The sequence below is a fragment of the Pan troglodytes genome, chromosome 20, assembly GCF_028858775.2.
Source record: "Pan troglodytes isolate AG18354 chromosome 20, NHGRI_mPanTro3-v2.0_pri, whole genome shotgun sequence".
NCBI classification, from domain to species: domain Eukaryota; kingdom Metazoa; phylum Chordata; class Mammalia; order Primates; family Hominidae; genus Pan; species Pan troglodytes.
The window spans coordinates 24,318,782-24,335,958 of NC_072418.2; the positions used below are offsets into that span (position 1 = coordinate 24,318,782).

A 17,177-nucleotide genomic window follows, 5' to 3' on the forward strand; every position below is an offset into this window, starting at 1 on the left:
GGGCCCAGTCCAAAGATGTAATTGTGACATATTGCTGAAACCAGCACATAGGAGATGTGTCTCCATACTCCTGCCTTGGTGCTGCCCACAGTGGGCATTGTGACATATCACTGGGCCTTGTATCCAAGTGATGTAAGTCTCTTCTTTCTTGACACTGACCACAAGAGACACTGTGACATATCCCTGGGCCTCAAACTCAGCTTATGTCATTCTCCTATTTGTTCTCTGTCCACATGGGCCATTGTGACATACTGCTGAGTTTGGCATCCATGTGATATAACACTTCAGCCTCAGCTTTGCTCACTTGGGGCATTGTGATGTATCTCTGCACCCATCACTTAGATGATTCAACTCTTTTCTTCTGTCTCATCTATGCTCAAAACGGGCAATTGTTACCTATTGCTGGGTCCAGCATGTAGCTGATGTGTCTCTTCTCATCTTCCTAAGGCCTGCCTGCAGGGGATATGGTGACATTTTACTTTGCCCAACACCAAATGACTTGAATCTGCTGCCTTTGTTCCACTTTCAGAAGACATTGTGACATATCGCTGGGCCTAGCACCAAGGTGATGTGAGTCTCCTGCCTGGACCTACTCACAGAGGGAATTGTTACATATTTTTGACTTCATCAACTATTTGATGTGACTCTCCTCTCTAACCTGGGCCTTGCCCATAAAAAACATTGTGGCTTATCTCTGGGCCCAAAACTTTGGTGATGTGACTGTCTTCTTATGACAGGGTCATGCCCACAGTAGAGAGATGACTTATTGCTAAACCCAGCACACAGGTGAGGTGATTCTTCTGTCTGGTTCCTGCCCACAGGGGTCATGATGACATCTCTCTAAGCCCATCACCTAGATGATGTGAGTTCTCTTTTTCTTCTGTTAGCTATATAGAAGATGGTGACATATTGCTTGGACCAGACCTCATTTGATGTGAATCTCCTCTCATGCCTTGGTCCTGTTTTTTTTGGCCGTTGTTGTTTTGTGTTTTGAGATGGAGTCTTGCTCTGTTGCCTAAGCTGGAGTGCAGTGGCATAATCTAGGCTCACTGCAACCTCTGCCTCCTGGGTTCAAGTTATTCTCCTGCCTCAGCCCCTGAATAGCTAGGATTAAAGGTGAGTGCCACCACACTCAGCTAATTTTTGTATTTTTAGTAGAGATGGGGTTTCACCATGTTGGTTAGGCTGGTATTGAACTCCTGACTTCGTGATCAACCCGCCTCGGCCTCCCAAACTTTTGGGATTACAGGCATGAGCCACCATGCCCAGTCAAGATGATGATACATTTCTAAACCCAGGTTATAGGCAGGTGAGGGTTCTTCTACCTATACACACGTTTAAAGGGATGTTGAATCTCACACGTGGTCTCAGGGCCACAGGTACAAGCATGGGTCTTCACCAGCATGAATATCTCAGAGCATACTGCGACTCTCCAGTGTAATGTATAAAGCTCTCAGGTGGGACAGAGAGTGTCCTAACAGGATCCAGAACACAGAAAAGATGTTGATGCTCCTATGCACACCCAGGTCACAGTAAAATATGTCATTTTCCCACATAATCATAGCCCAATGTTGAGATTCTGCATCTCACACCTGAAAGAAGTTGAAAGATGGAAAATTGACTCTCATATATAGATCTGGTCTACAGGTAGGTTGGTGATATTCAGATCAAAATTAAGTACACTTGTGAGGCTATAACTCTTCTGAGAAGACACAGCTCACAGGAGCAACTGATGCTCCCATGAACAAATCCAGTCTGTGATTGAGATTCTAACTCATGTACTTATTGTCAGGCCTCTGAGCCCAAGCTAAGCCATCATATCCCCTGTGACCTGCACATATACATCCAGATGGCCTGAAGCAACCGAAGATCCACAAAAGAAGTGAAAATAGCCGTAACTGATGACATTCCACCATTATGATTTGTTCCTGCCCCACCCTAACTGATACAATATATTCTCCCCCTGCCCTGAAGAAGGTACTTTGTAATAGTCTCCCCCCACCTTAAAAAGGTACTCTGTAATATTCTCCCCACCCGTGAGAATGTACTTTGTACACCTATCCCAAACCTATAAGAACTAATGATAATCCCACCACCCTTTGCTGACTCCTTTTTTGGACTCAGCCCACCTGCACCCAGGTGAAATAAACAGCCTTGTTGCTCACACAAAGCCTGTTTGGTGGACTCTCTTCACATGGATGTGCATGACACTTAGACCCAACATACAGCAGGTGTTGACTCTAATGACTAGAACCAGGACATATGCTAGATTGTTAATCTCATCCCTGAAATTTTCTGCAGATGTCATTGGGACATACACCTGTGCCCAACAGCTGAGTGATTTGTCTCTCTTGCTTGGTCACAGCTCACAGGGGCCATTGTAAAATACTGCTGATCCTGTTATCCAGGTGATGTGAGTCCCCTCACCTGCTTTGGCACTGCCCACAGGGAACATTATGACATATGACTGGGACCTGCACCCAGGTTATGTGACTTTTATGTTTGTGCTCTTCCCACATAAGACACTGTAACGTATTGCCAGTCCAACATCCAGATGATTTAACTCTCCTGCCTGAGCTCTGCCTACAGAGAGCATTGGGACATATCCCTTCACCCATCTTTCAGGTGATGGGACTCTATGTTCCTGCCTGGTCCCTGCTTACAAGGGACATTGTGACATATCACTGGGCCTAGCACCTAGCAGGTGTCTTTTCTCTTCTGCCAGAGTTCTGCCTAAAGACGAGATTGTGACATATGACTGCTTCCAACAGCATGGTGGCATGAGTCTTTTGTCTTGACCCTGCCCTCAGAAGACATTGTGACATATTGCTTGACTCAGCATCAAAGTAATGTGAGTCTCCTGCCTGGACTCTTCCCACAGGAGGCATTGTAACATGTCTCTGGATGCACCAATCGTTTGATGAAACTCTACTCTCTTATTTGGGATATGCGTATTAGAGAGACTGTGACATATATCTGGGCTCAGCACCTAGACGATGTGAATCTTGTTCCATGCCTGAGCACTGCATATATTGTGTATTGTGACACACGGCTGGGCCAACACCTAGGTAATGCTGCTTTTCAGGATACGTTCTTCCAACTGTAGTATTGTAACATATCTTTTCATTTATCTTCTAAGCGATGTGACTCTTTTTTCTGTCTGGGCCCTGCCAAAAAAGAAGACCATGACATATCACTGGACCCACCACCTAAGTGATGTGAGACTTCTCTTTTACCTGAGCCTCTCATATTTTGAGTATTGTGATATATTGCTAGGCCCAACACCTAGGGTATGGGAAGCTCTTGCCTAAACCCTACTCGCAGAAAACCTTGTGACATATCTCTTCATACATTACCTAGGAGATGTGACTTTCTTCTGCTTGCACACTACCCATAGGAAACATTGTGACATATTGCTAGGAGCAGCACCCAGGTGATGTGACTCTCCTGCCTGGTCTCTGTCCTTAGGGAATATTGAGAAATATCTCTAGACTCAAACCCACATGGTGTGACTCTGCTGCTCACTCCCTATCCAAAGGTGGAATTGTGACATATGTCTTTACTAAGGTAACAGATGTGATGATCACCCTCATTCCTCAAACCTTCCAATAGGAGAAATACTGTCTTTTGTAGGTAGGTACTGAGAGTGTCAGCACAGGGCACAGCACACAATTGAGATTGTGTTTTATATATTTACACTGTGGCAGTCATTAAGATGATCACCCTCACACATAGACTGAGCCCACTGGAGAGGTCCTGAATCCCAAATGCAGATGCAATCTACAGTTGCAATTGTGACAGAACAGTCAGCACCTGTTAACATAGTGATTCATTTCGGTAGGCAAAGACTTTTCTATCTGGAATCCACCAATCGAAGAGATGTTGACCCTCATGCCTGGGCTTAAAGCCACAGGTAAAATCATGAATCCATACTAGTATGAAGGTTTCAGAACAGATAGTGACTCTCGTGCATACCACATAAAACCCTTGTGTGGTACAGAGAGTGTCCTAACAGGGCTGAGGAATCAGATGAGATTATAACACCTGTATGCACATCCAGCTGATAGTAAAAAATTGTCATCCTCCCACATGAACACAGCCCTTTCCGAAGTTCTTAATTTCACACCCTGTGGCAGTGGAAAGTTGGAAAACTGACTATTATCCATGGATCCAATCCACAGGTGGGTTGTTTAACCTCAAACATTCAGCACACATGTGAGGCTGTGACTCCACAAAGAGGACAGAGTTTGCAGGAGGGATTGAGGCTGTCATGTATGGATCTACTCTCTCATTAAGATTGTGTGACTCCTGCTTTTAGAGCCAACACACAGGAGGTGTTGACTCTCATAAATAAAACCTAGATGGGTTCAAGATTGTCAATCACATCCCTGGACCTTCTTAGGTGTCATTGTGACATAAGCCTCTGCCCAGGACCTTAGTAATTTGACTCCCTTGCTTGGGGTCAGACAACAGACAGAAATATGACACATCCATGGACCCAGCACCTAGGTGATGTGACTTTATTCTTTTGCTGTGGCTCCACCCGTAGAGAGCATTTTCACACATCAAAGTGCTCTGTACACAGGTTATGTGACTCTTTTGCCTGTGTCCAGACAACGTTGGCCATTGTGACATATTGCAGGGTCCAACACCCAAAGGAAGTAACTCTTATGACTGGGTTCTATCTACAGAGGACACTGTTACATATTTCTGTGCTCATCACTCAGTTGATGTGACTCTCCTCTCCTGCCTGGGCCATGCCTTCAGGAGAGTGGGAGATAGGGAGAGTGACTTATTGCTAGGCCCAGAACAAAGGTGATATAATACTTCTTGCAGGTCTCCTTCTTCAAGAGTTACTATAATATGTCGTTAGTCCCATCAGATAGATGATATGACACTTCTGTTTTTTTCTGCAACTTATGCACAGTGTGGATTGTGAAATATCACTTGGCTTAGCACCTACATGGTGTGATTCTCTTCTCATGACTAGGTCTTATCCACTGCGTTGGTTGTGACATAAAGCTGGGCCCAGTCACTAGGTTATGTGACTCTCCTCTTTGTCCTGAGCCCTACCCACAAGAGGCATTAAGACATATCTCTGGGCCCATTCACCTTGGTGATGTGAATCTACTCCCTGGGACACCCCCCCCCAGGGGTATTATGAAATATTGCTGGACCCAGCGCCTCGTGATATGACTGTCCTCTTTTGCCTGGGCATTGCATACATGTGTATTGTAATATATCGCTATGTTAAACACCTGGGTGATGTGACTTTCCTGCATAAGCTCTGTCCATAGTCATATTATGATATCTCATTTTGTTCATCACCTAGGTGATGTGACTCTACTCTTTTCCTGAGCCCTGCAAAAAGAAGAGATTGTGACATATCACTGGACTGAGCACCTTGATGATGTGACTATCCTCTCTTGCTCAGGTGTCACATATTATTGGTATTGTGACATACCTCTGTGACCAACACCTATGGGTAGGGAAACTTCTGCCCAGACTCAGCCCAAGGGGCCCTCATGACTTTTTTAAAAGATATGTGACTTGAAAAATATGACTGTCCTTTTCTGCCTATACCCTGCCCTCAGGGAAGATTGTGGCATATTACTGAACTAAGCAACCTAGTGATGTGTCTCTTCTGACAGGGGTTTGCCCACATAGACAATTGTGACATATCACTGGGCTCAGGACCCAGGTGATGTGACTCTGCTGCCTGTTCCCAACGTTCAAGAGAGGATTGTAACATATCCCTGGCCAAGAACTCAGGTGATTTGACTCTCCTGCCTTGTCCCTGCCCTCAGAGAAGATTGTGACATATCTTCAGCTCAAAACCCAGGTCATGTGACTTTCCTACTCGCTCCCTATTCAGAGGAGAAATTATTACATATATACTGGGCCAGCTCACAGGTGTGATGACGATTCTCATACCTCAAACAAGCCAATAGAAGAGATACTGTTTCTTATTGCTAGGCTTAGAAAAACTGGTAAAATACCTGTGTCTCTTTGTATGAAGGTCATAGAGAACTACCACAAACTTGTATATGGAATAAAACTCTTCAATGGTACAGAGAGTGTCATCACATGTCCCAAAACAAAGGGGATATTGTGTTTCTTGTATGCACATCCAGCCAGCTGTTAGGATTGTCACCCTAACACCTGGATACAACCCATTGGTGAGGTCTTGTGTCTCACATGCAGATGCAATCTACAGTTTGATTCCTGACTGTCATATGTAAACACCTGTCCAAAGTTGGGATGCTGACTCATTTCTAGACCCAGCTCATAGACAAGTGAGGACTCTCCTGTCTGGGTCCAGTCAATTTGAGAAATATTGACTTTTCTACCTGGGCTTAGGGAGCAGTACAAAGGTCTCAGGGCAAATTGTGGCTCTCATTCCTGTTCTACAATGATCTTGGGTAGTATAGAGAATGTCCTAACAGGGTTCAGCACACAGGTAAGATTGTGACAGTGATATCCACACCCAGCTGACAGTAAAAATTGACATCTTTCCTCATGAATACAGCCCACTGAATACAGCCCACTGTTGAGGCATTGAATCTCATAACCAAAGGCAGTGGAAAATTAAAACATTGTCTCTTGCTTGTAGACCCAATCCGCAGGTGGATTGGTTACTCTCAGATCAAAATTCAGCACAGTTATGAGGCCACCACTCCAGTAAGAAAACAGAATTTGCAGAACAAATTGAGGCTTCCATGCACAAATTCAGCCCACTACTGAGACTGTGACTCATTTACTTAGACCCAACATATATGAAGTGTTGACTCTTATACCTAGAATTGGGACATGTGCAAGATTGTTCATCTCTTCGTCAGACTTTCCTGAGGTGTGATGCTGACATATTCCTCTATTTGGCATCTGAGTGATATGACTCTTGCCATGGCCTAGCCCACAGATGGAATTGTGATGTGTTGCTCTACCCAGCACCTAGGTGATGTGACTCAATTTTTCTGCCTTGGCACTGTCCATAAAAGGTATTTTGACGTATCTCTGGGATATGTACCCAGGTTACATGACTCTCCTGCCTGTGCCCTGTCCACAAATTATGAAATATTACTGGGTCCAACACCCAGGGATGTAACTCTCATGCCTAGGCCCTGCCAACAGGGGGCATTATGACAAATCTGTGTGCCAATAACCCAGGTAATGTGACTCTCTTTTTTTGCATGGTCCCTGCTCACAGGGGGCATTATGACATATTGCTGAACTCAGCATCTAACTGATGTGATTCTCCTTTCTACTTTTTGCCCACAGTGGAGATTGTGACATATCACTGGGCCTCAAACTAATGTGATGTTACACTTTCATTTTTGAACTGAACTCAGAAGGCACTGTGACATATTCCTGGGAACAGCACCAAGGTTATGTGAGTCTTCTGCTTGCACTTTGCCCACAAAAGGCGTTGTAACATATCTTTAGACCTGTCAACTATTTGATGTGACTTATTTTTTTAAAGTGAAAGCAAGTTTATTGAGAAGTAAATAAACAAAAGAATATCTACTCCATAGATAGAGAAGCCCTGAGGGCTGCTCATTGGCTCTTTTTATGGTTATTTCTTGAGTACGTACTAAACAAGGGATGGATTATTTGTGAGTTTTCCAGGAAAGGGATGGGCAGCTTCCAGAAATCAGGGTGCCTCCCCTTTTTACACCATATAGGATACCTGCTTAACATTGCCATGACATTTGTAAAGTGTCATGGTGCTGTTGGGAGTGTCTTTTAGCATACTAATGCATTACCTTTAGCATATAATGAGTAGTGAGGACTACCAGAGGTCACTTTCATTGCAATTTTTCTTTTGGTGGTTTTTTGCTGTCTTTTGTGCTGCATCCTCTTTCATCAGAAAGATCTTTCTGAATGGTACCTTGTGCTGACCTCTTGTCTTATCCTGTGACATAGAAAGTGTGATGTTCTGGAAGTGCAGGAATTGGGTTAATTCCTTTCTTTTTGAGGTCTCAAGATAACTTGGGACTGTTGGGCCTGTCAGAAAGTGACATTCCTTACTTACCACATGTCAGGAACCCTGCACAGGGACTTTGTAGACAATGTAGAAGGCCAATTTTCCCAAGGCCAATTTTAGAGTTTTACTGGCTCTAAAAATCAAGTATGATTTCTCAAAGAAAAGACCATTATTCCAGTCAAAGCCTTGGTAAAATAACCTGTGTCTCCCATTGTGTCCTGTTGCAAATGAAAACATGCTTATTGCACTTAAGCAAATAACTATATTGCCATAAATTAAGAATACTCACCAATATCTTTGCACATTCTGGAGAAATCAGGGAGAGAGAAACAAATATATTCCAAATTATGTTTACAGGAGTCTATTTTCCTCCATTGTTAAAAGCTGTAAATAGCTCAAAAGTGCTCTTGACTCTGAAAAACAAAGGATCCACAACATTTTAAGCAAAAAGCCAAAAAATATTACTTCCATCTTTTATTAGTACAGTTCATGCAGTAAACTCTTGTTCTCCTTGATATTTATTAGCTTTCCATGAGAGTCTTGAAAGTTTTTCTCCTGTTCTAATTTTGCAGTCTTCAAAGTTATCAGAAATTTACATTTAAAAGCACCCATCAATGTTCCATAGCAGACTATAGGTCATCTTTTGAAAAGGATTAAAACAGGACAACAATTGTCTGTGGGCGATAAAAAAGCCTTAGAACAGCCATTATTAAAACCACAATTGACGGCTGGGTACAATGGCTCATGCCTGTAATCCCAGTACTTTGGGAGGTCGAGGCGGGTGGATCACCTGAGGTCAGGAGTTCAAGACCAGCCTGACCAACATGGAAAAACCCTGTCTCTACTAAAAATACAAAATTAACCAGGCATGATGGTGCATGCCTGTAATCCCAGCTACTCAGGAGGCTGAGGCAGGAGAATTGCTTGAACCCGGGAGGCAGAGGTTTCAGTGAGCCGAGATCATGCCATTGAACTCCAGCCTGGGCAACAAGAGTGAAACTCCATCTCAAACAAAACAAAACAAAACAAACAAAAACCACAATTGACTAGAAATATTGGTTACTCTTGTGGAATAAAAAATTTTACATAACAATTATAACTATTAGTAACATACTATACACTAAGTCATATGAGACTTACAGGAGTATTCCATAATTTTAGAACACTCACCAATGACTTATTTATACAACTACAACCCCAAGAAAGCCAAATACCATTTCATGTTTGACAATATATTCTATATAACTTTTATACCAAATAAATTGAATATGTCATTTTTGGACTTTAGGTGACCTAATATCATATCTAAAAGATTAATTAGGTCAGAAAAGACAAAATTTATAATTTAATTTTGGAAAGTTTTTCAAATAGCAAAGGTTTAAAACATTTTACATTATAAAATCAAATCCCAGGTCACCCTATGTCATTCATTTAGCCAAAACGGTAACTTTTCTTTTTAAAAAAATTTTTAAAAGCCAGAAACCTTTACTTATTAACAGAGGAAAGACTTAGCTTTCCAAACAATCTGTCTCTTGTCTTTTTGCTGTAGTTTATTCAAAAGACAAACCAAAATCTTTCATTTTTTACATATAACATGAATATCTTGTTCAAGAGTGAAAGTCTATATTTCACCTTTGTGTTAGTATACTAATGATGCCAAACCCAGTTCTTAATAAAACCTTATATACAAACATATGAAATCTTAATTAATTTGACTATAAGGTAAGATTCTCAGAAATCTTTTAAAACCCTTTAAAATGTTTGTTGAAGAGCAAATCTGTGCTCTAAGAAAAACCTGCTGTGCTCTTATTCTAATGTTCAATTTATGGAAAAACTGAGTAACATCTATTTAACTTTAGCCAGTATGTTCACACACAGAATTTTTTATGAGATTAATTTTTTAGAAACCTTCCAGAACTTGTTCAAACCTTCAGGTTTATTCTAATTTTAAACAACCCTTTAGATTTCTGACTTAGGCCCCCAAATTAACATTCTTATGCCTTTTTTTAATCTTAAGCTGAAAGCACATTCTACTTTTCTTACACACCTTGCATGTAAAGCTGTTTTTATTTCCCAAAGATTACTTATGTCACATGAACTAGAAGGCATTCACACATGGACACAGTGCACTGGTGAGGTCTTCAGCCTCATAGGTGGATGCAGTTCAGATGGAATTGTGACTGTCATATGTGAACATCCAGCCACAATTGGGATATTGACTCATCTCTAAACCCAGCTCATAGACAGTTGAGAAATCTTCTATCTGAACCAAATCTACTGAAGAGATGTTGACTCTCATGAATGAGCTTAGGGTCACAGGTACAATCAAGGGTGCATGCTAGCACGAAGGTCTCAGAGCAGATTTTGACTTTCATGCATACCATAAAAATCCCTTGAATGGTAGAGACAGTGTGCCCACGAGGCCCAACACACAGGTAACATTGTGATACTCCTATGCACAGGTAGTCAATAGTAAAGACTGTCATTTTTCCACATGAATACAGCCCACTGTTGAGGTCCTGAATCTCCCACCCAGAGGCAGTGGAAAGTTGGAGAATTAACTCTCATGCGTGGATCTGATACATAGGTGAGTTGGTGACTCTCAAAGACTCCCCACGGCTGTCAGGCTGTGACTTCACTAAGGGAACACAGGTTTCAGGAGAAATTTAGTCTCTTGTGTACAAATTCAGTCCCTTGTTGAGACTGTGACTCATGTACTTAGACCAAACCTACAGGTGTTGACTCTCATACCTGGAACTGGAACATGTGTGGGATTAATCTTATCCCTGGACCTTCCTATAGGTGTGAATCTGATGTATGCCTCTGTCCAGAATCTGAGTGATTTGAATCTCCTGCCTGGGTCCAGCCTTCAGCAGAGATCAAGACATATCACGTGGTCCAGCACTTAGCTGATGTAACCTATTCTCCTGCCTTGGCTCTGCCCATAGAAGGCATTGTGATGTATTGCCAGGCCCTGCACCCAGGTTATGTGATTTCTGCCTGTGCCCTGACCACATTGGCTATATTGACATATTGCACTGTCCAATACCCAGGTGATGTTACTTTTCTGCCTGGGCCCTTCCTACAGGGGACATCATAAAATATCTCTGTGCCCATCACCTCTGTGTTTTGACTTTCTTCTCCTGCATGGTTTCTGATCACAGGAGGAATTGGGACATATCCCTGGGCTCAGCACCCAGTTGATGTGACTCTTCCTTTTTTTTCTATGTTCTGCTAACACAAAAGATACTGACATATTGCTGGGCCCAACACAAAGGTGATATTACTCTTTCACTTTGGCCCTACCCTCAGAAGGCATGGCAACATATTGCTGGGCCCAAAGCAAAAGAGATTTGAGTCCTTTGCCTGGACCCTCCTTGCAGGGGGCATTGTGATATATCTCTGGGTCCATTGACTGTTTGATTTGAGTCTCCTCTCTTTCCTGGGCTTTGCCTATAGTAGACACTGTGATGTATCTCTGGGCTGTGCACCCAGCTAATTTGACTTGCCTCTTCTGTCTGGGCCATGACTACAGATAAGAGTGATTTATCAGGACCCAGCACACAAGTGATGTGGTTCTTCTGCCTGCTTTCTGCCCACAGGCATCATCGATACATACCTGTGGTCCCAAAAATGCAGATAATGTGACTCTTTTATAGGGCGGGAGGGGATATGTCCACAGTGGGGATTTTGACATATTGCTTGGCACAGCATTTATGTTATTTGACTCTCCTCTCATGCTTAGGCTCTACCCACTGGGGTAATTGTGACATATATCTGGGTGCAGCCCCTGGGTTTTATGGCTATCCTCTTTTCCATGATCCCTACTCATAGCATACATTGTGACATATCTCTGGTTTTCTCACCTAGTTTATGTGACTTTCTTGTCTATGCCCTTCCATCACAGGGTATTGTGACATATTGCTAGGCCCATTATCTAGGTGATGTGACTCTCTTTGCTTGCCTGTGCACCACCCAAAAGGGACATTGTGACACATCTCTGAACCAATTTCCTACATAATATGCCTCTTCACTGCTGCCTGAGAAATGCCCCCAGAGAGGATTGTGACATGTCTCTGGGCCCAGAACCTGAATGTTGTGACTCTCCTGCCTTGACATAGAGGAAATATTATGATATGTCACTTGGCCCTGCACACAAATGATGTTACTCTCCTGCCTGGGCCTTGCTTATAGAGGGGATTGAGACATTTTACAGGTGAAGAATTCAAGTGACATCATTCTCATTTCTCAGCCTTTCCTGCAGGTAAGATTGTGACATATTACTTAGCCCAGCACACAGATGAAATTTTTCCTCTTGTATGCAAACCCAGCCAACAGGGGCTATTGTCACCATAACACATGAATAAAGACCACTGTTAAGGTCCTGAATCTTATATGTGAACACATCAACAGTTGGAATCGTGACTGTCATATGTATATCTTGCCGTAAGTGGGATGGTGACTCATTTCTGGACTCAGCTCATAGGAATAGTGATGACTCTGATACCTAGACCAAGCCAATAAGAGAGATGTTGACTCTGGTAGCTAGGCTTTGGGGTCTGGGTCCTTTACTTGTAGGAAGGCAACAGAAGATTATGAAACTTACACATATGGTATAAAGCTCTTGGGGAATACAGAGTGTCATTACAGGGCCCAGTCCACAGGTGAGATTGTAACCCTCCTATATACACCTAGCCAACAATTTGAATTGCCACCTTCACATATAGACCGAGCCCATTGCTGAGGTCCTGAATCTCACACATAAACCTATTTCACCATTGAAATTGTTACTGTCATATGTGGATTCAGCCACAGGTTGGATGATGACAAATTTCTGAACCCAACCCACTTGCACAATGAACCCAGCCAGCAGAAGATGTGTTGATTCTGAGGCTTAGGGCAAGAAGCAAGGTTTTGTGTTTCTCACTTGTATGAAAGTCACGGAAAATTTTCAAACTCACTCATATTGTATAATGCCCTCAGGTTGTACGGAGAGTGTCATTACATAACTCAGCACAAAGTGGAGATTGTGACTCTCAGGTGCACACCAAGCCAAGAGCAAAAATTGTCATAGACACACATAGACAGAACCCACTGGTGAGGTCTTGAATCTCACTCTCAGATGAGTCTACAGTTTGAATTTTTAATGTCATGTTTGGATCCAGCCACAGGTGGGAGAGTGACCCTTATTTGAACCCAACTAAGAGACACAGTCATGACTTTCATACCTGGACCCAGCCAATATGAGAGGTGTTGACTCTCATACCTGGACTTAGGAAAAGAGGTAAGATCATGAGTTTATACCAGCACCAATGTCTCAGAGGGGATTGTGACTCTCGCCCAAACAATGCAAAGCCCTATGGAGGTAAAGAGAGTGTCATAAGGGGACCCAGAACACAGCTGAAATTGTGATTCTTATATGCACTTCCAGCCCACAGTAAAAAGTGTCACCCTCCCACATGAATAGAGACCACTGATGAGCTTCTGAATTGTACATCTGGATGCAGTTGAAAGCTGGAATTCTGATTCTCGTATGTGCATTTTGTCCACAGGTAGATGATGACTCTAGGATCAGGGTTCATCACACAGGTGAGGCTTTGACTCTGATATCAGGACACAGCCTGCAGGTGGAATTGGGACTCTTATGCATGAATCTAGCCCATCATTGAGATTGTGACTCATGTACTTGGATGCAACTCACAGGAGGTGTTGACTTTTTTAGCTGAAGCTGGGACACGTGTGGAATTGTGAATCTTAGCCCTGGACCTTCCCACAAGTGTTGTGACACATACTTTGGCCTAGCACCTGAGTAATTTTACTCCCCTGCCTGGGCCCAGCCCTCAGAGGGGATTGTGACAGATACCTGTGTCAAACACCTAGGTGATGTGACTCTCATGCTTGAGCCCTACCCACAGAGGGTGCTGTAGAATATCACTGGGCTCAGCGCTTAGGTCATGTGACTCTTATTTTCAGCCAGGGCCCTGCCCACAGAGCCATTGTGAGATATCACTGAGCCCAGCACCTCCGTGATGTGACTGTATGGCCTGGGCCCTGCCCACAGTAGGTATTGTGACTTACTTCTGAACTCATTACCTAGGTGATGTGACTTTCCTCTTTTGCCTGCATTCTGCCCCCTCAGAATGGCCTGTGACATACCACAGGTCTTAGCACTTAGGTGATATGATTCTCCTCTTCTGCCTGGGCCCTAGCCATAGGAGAGATTGACTCATTTTACTGAGCCGAGATTGCAGGTAATGTAAGCTTCTATCCTAGGCCCTGCCCACAGGAGGTATGGTGATATATCTCTGTGGCCATAATTTAGGTGCTGTGACACTTCTATTCTCTCCAGGCCATGCCAGTTGAGGGGGATTGTGACATATCTTTGGACCAGCACAAGGGAAATTGAAAACTCCTGCCTAGGCCATTCCCATAGAAGGCATTGTGACATACCACTGGTCACAGCACACAGGTAATTTGACTCTCCTTCCTGGGCCTTGCCCATAGGAGATATTGTAGCATATCTTTAGCCCAGCACTTAAAATATGCGACCCTCCTAGCTGGTTTCTTTTCCACAGGTGAGAATTTTACATAAAACTGCACCCAGCACACAGGTGAAATTGTGATTCTTGGATGCTCATCCAGCCAACAGTTATGAGTGTCATCATCGCACATGGACAGAGAACTCTGGTGAGGTCCTGAATCTTGTACACGGACATAGTCCACAGTTGGAATTTTGACTGTCATGTGTAGATCCAGCCACAGGTGTGATGTTGACCTGTTTATGGAGTTAGCTCACAGGCACAGTGAGAACTCTCATATCTCGACCCAGTCAATAAAAGAGCTGCTGACTTTTATAGCTAGGCTTAAGGAAATTAATAGGGTCCTGGGTCTCCTACCTGTATGAAAGTCACAGAAGATTATGACACTCATGCATATTGTATAAAGCCCTCTGGTGGTACGGAGATTCATTACAGGGCCCAGCACACAGGTGCGATTGTGACTTTGTTATGCAGACACCGCTGACAGTACCATCACCCTCACATATAAACGGAGCCCACTGGTGAGGTCCTAAATTTCACACCCTGACACAGTTCACAGTTGGGATTGTGACTGTGATATTTCAATCTGATCACAGGTGAGATGGTGACTCATTTCTGGATCCAGCTTAGAAAATAGTGATGGCTCTTTCACCTGGACTCAGCCAAATGGAGAGATGTTGACTCTGTTAACTAGGCTTAGGGCAGCACATAAGGTTCTAGGTCTCCTGCTTACATAAAGGTAGCAGAGGATTATGACACTATACATATTGTACAAAGTCCCCCATTGGTCCTGAGAGGGTCATAACAGGGTCTGGCACACAGGTGAGACTGTGACTCTGGTATGCACACAGGCAGAGTAAGGATTGTCAACCTTCTACATGGACACAGCCCACTGTTGAGATTCTGAATCTCACAACCAGAAGCAGTCAAAAGTTGGAATTGTGACTCTCATAGGTGGATGTGGTCCACAGCTGAGATGATGACCTCAGACCAGGAGGCAGCACACCTGGAGGCTGCGACTCCTCTACCGAGATGCAGTCTGCAGGTGTGACTGTGGCTGTCATGCACAAATCCAGTCCACCTTTGACATTGTGACTCACTTACTGAGACCCAGTTCACAGGAGGAGTTCACTCTGATACATAGAGCCGGAACATGTGTGGGATTGTAAATCTTATCACTTAACCTTTCTGCAGGTGTCACTGTGATATACAACTTTGCCCAGCACCTAAGTAATTTAACTCTCTTACCTGAGCCCAGCATACAATTAACATATACCTGGGCCAAGCACCTAGGTAGTGTGACTTTTTTTTGGGCCCTGCCCTCAGGGATAATTGTTACTTATCACTAAGTTCAGAACCTAGTGATGTGACATTTCTCTACTGTCTTGGTCCTACCCACAAAATAAAATTATATCACTGGGCCCAGCATCTAGGTAATGTGCCTCTACTCTTTTTCACAGGCCCTGTTTACAGTGGGCTTTGTGTCACATACATGAGCCCTGCTCAAAAGCGTAATGATGACTCTCATACATAAACCCAGCTGATAGAAGCAATTTTTTACTCACATAGTGAGGGGCAGGACAACAAACAAGGTCTTGTGTCTTTTACTTGTACAAAGGTCACAGAACATTTTTAGCTCACCCATGTGTCATATAGTCTTAAGGTAGTAGAGAGAGTGCTGATACAAGGCCCACCTGAAGGTGAGATTGTGATTCTCCTATGCACACCTCGCTGACCATTAGAATCACCACATTCAAACATGGAGACAGCCCACTGGTGACCTAAATTTTACATGCCGATGCAGTCTGCAGTTAGAGTTGTAACTGTCATATATGCATTTGGCCACAGGTAGGATGGTGATTCATTATTGGACCCAGCTCACAGGCATGATGATGAATCTTGTATCTGGAATCAGCAAAAAAAAAAAAAAAGATATATTAATTCACATAGCAAGGCTTAGGGCAAATGGTAAGGTCCTGGTTCCCCTACTTGTATGAGGGTCACAGAAGATTACAAACATGTTTATAATATAAAGGCCTTGGGTGGTACAGAGAGTGTCATAGCAGGACCCAGCACACAGGTGAGATTGTGGCTCTCTTAAACACACCCAGCCAGCAGTTAGGATTGTCACCCTCAAAGAGGAACAGAGCCTACTGGTGAGGTCTAGAATCTAAAGTGGAAACACGGTCCACAATTGGAATTATGAATGTCATATGTGGATCTGGCCACAAGTTAGATGTTGACACATTTTTGAACCCAGCTCACAGTCACAGGGATGACTCTAATACCTGGACTTAGCCAATAGGAGATACGTTGACTCTCAGGCTTAGGGCAATGGGTAAGATCATGAGCTTATATCAGCACTATATCTTATAGGAAATTTCAATTCTTATGAATCCTGCATAAAGCCCTGGGGTGGTATAGATTGTGTCATAACAGGGCTCAGCACAAGTGGGATTGAGACCCTTGTGTGCACATGCAGCCAAGAGTAAGAATTGTCACCCTCTCACATGGACACAGCCCACTGTTGAGGTTCTGAATCTCACATTCAGGGGTATTCAAAAGTTGGAATTGTGATTCTCATAGGTAGATTTGATTAACAAGTAGGATGGTGACAAGTAGGATACAGTTAGGATTGTATCTTCAGGCCAAAA

The 17,177-nt window shown here is 43.4% G+C and overlaps 1 long non-coding RNA gene across 2 annotated transcripts; it reads left to right on the top strand.

Annotated features, from left to right (window-relative positions):
* Window positions 1-5,651: 5,651 nt before the first annotated feature.
* On the top strand, window positions 5,652-14,839 carry LOC107969856 (uncharacterized). Of its 2 annotated transcripts, XR_008540870.2 has the most exons (7): window positions 5,652-5,772; window positions 7,279-7,390; window positions 10,489-10,571; window positions 13,150-13,268; window positions 13,537-13,573; window positions 14,334-14,453; window positions 14,560-14,839. It is a non-coding gene; the product is annotated as an uncharacterized LOC107969856 (long non-coding RNA). The 2 variants fall into 2 exon arrangements; XR_001711994.4 differs by lacking the exon at window positions 5,652-5,772 and having other exon boundaries at window positions 7,015-7,390.
* Window positions 14,840-17,177: the final 2,338 nt, after the last annotated feature.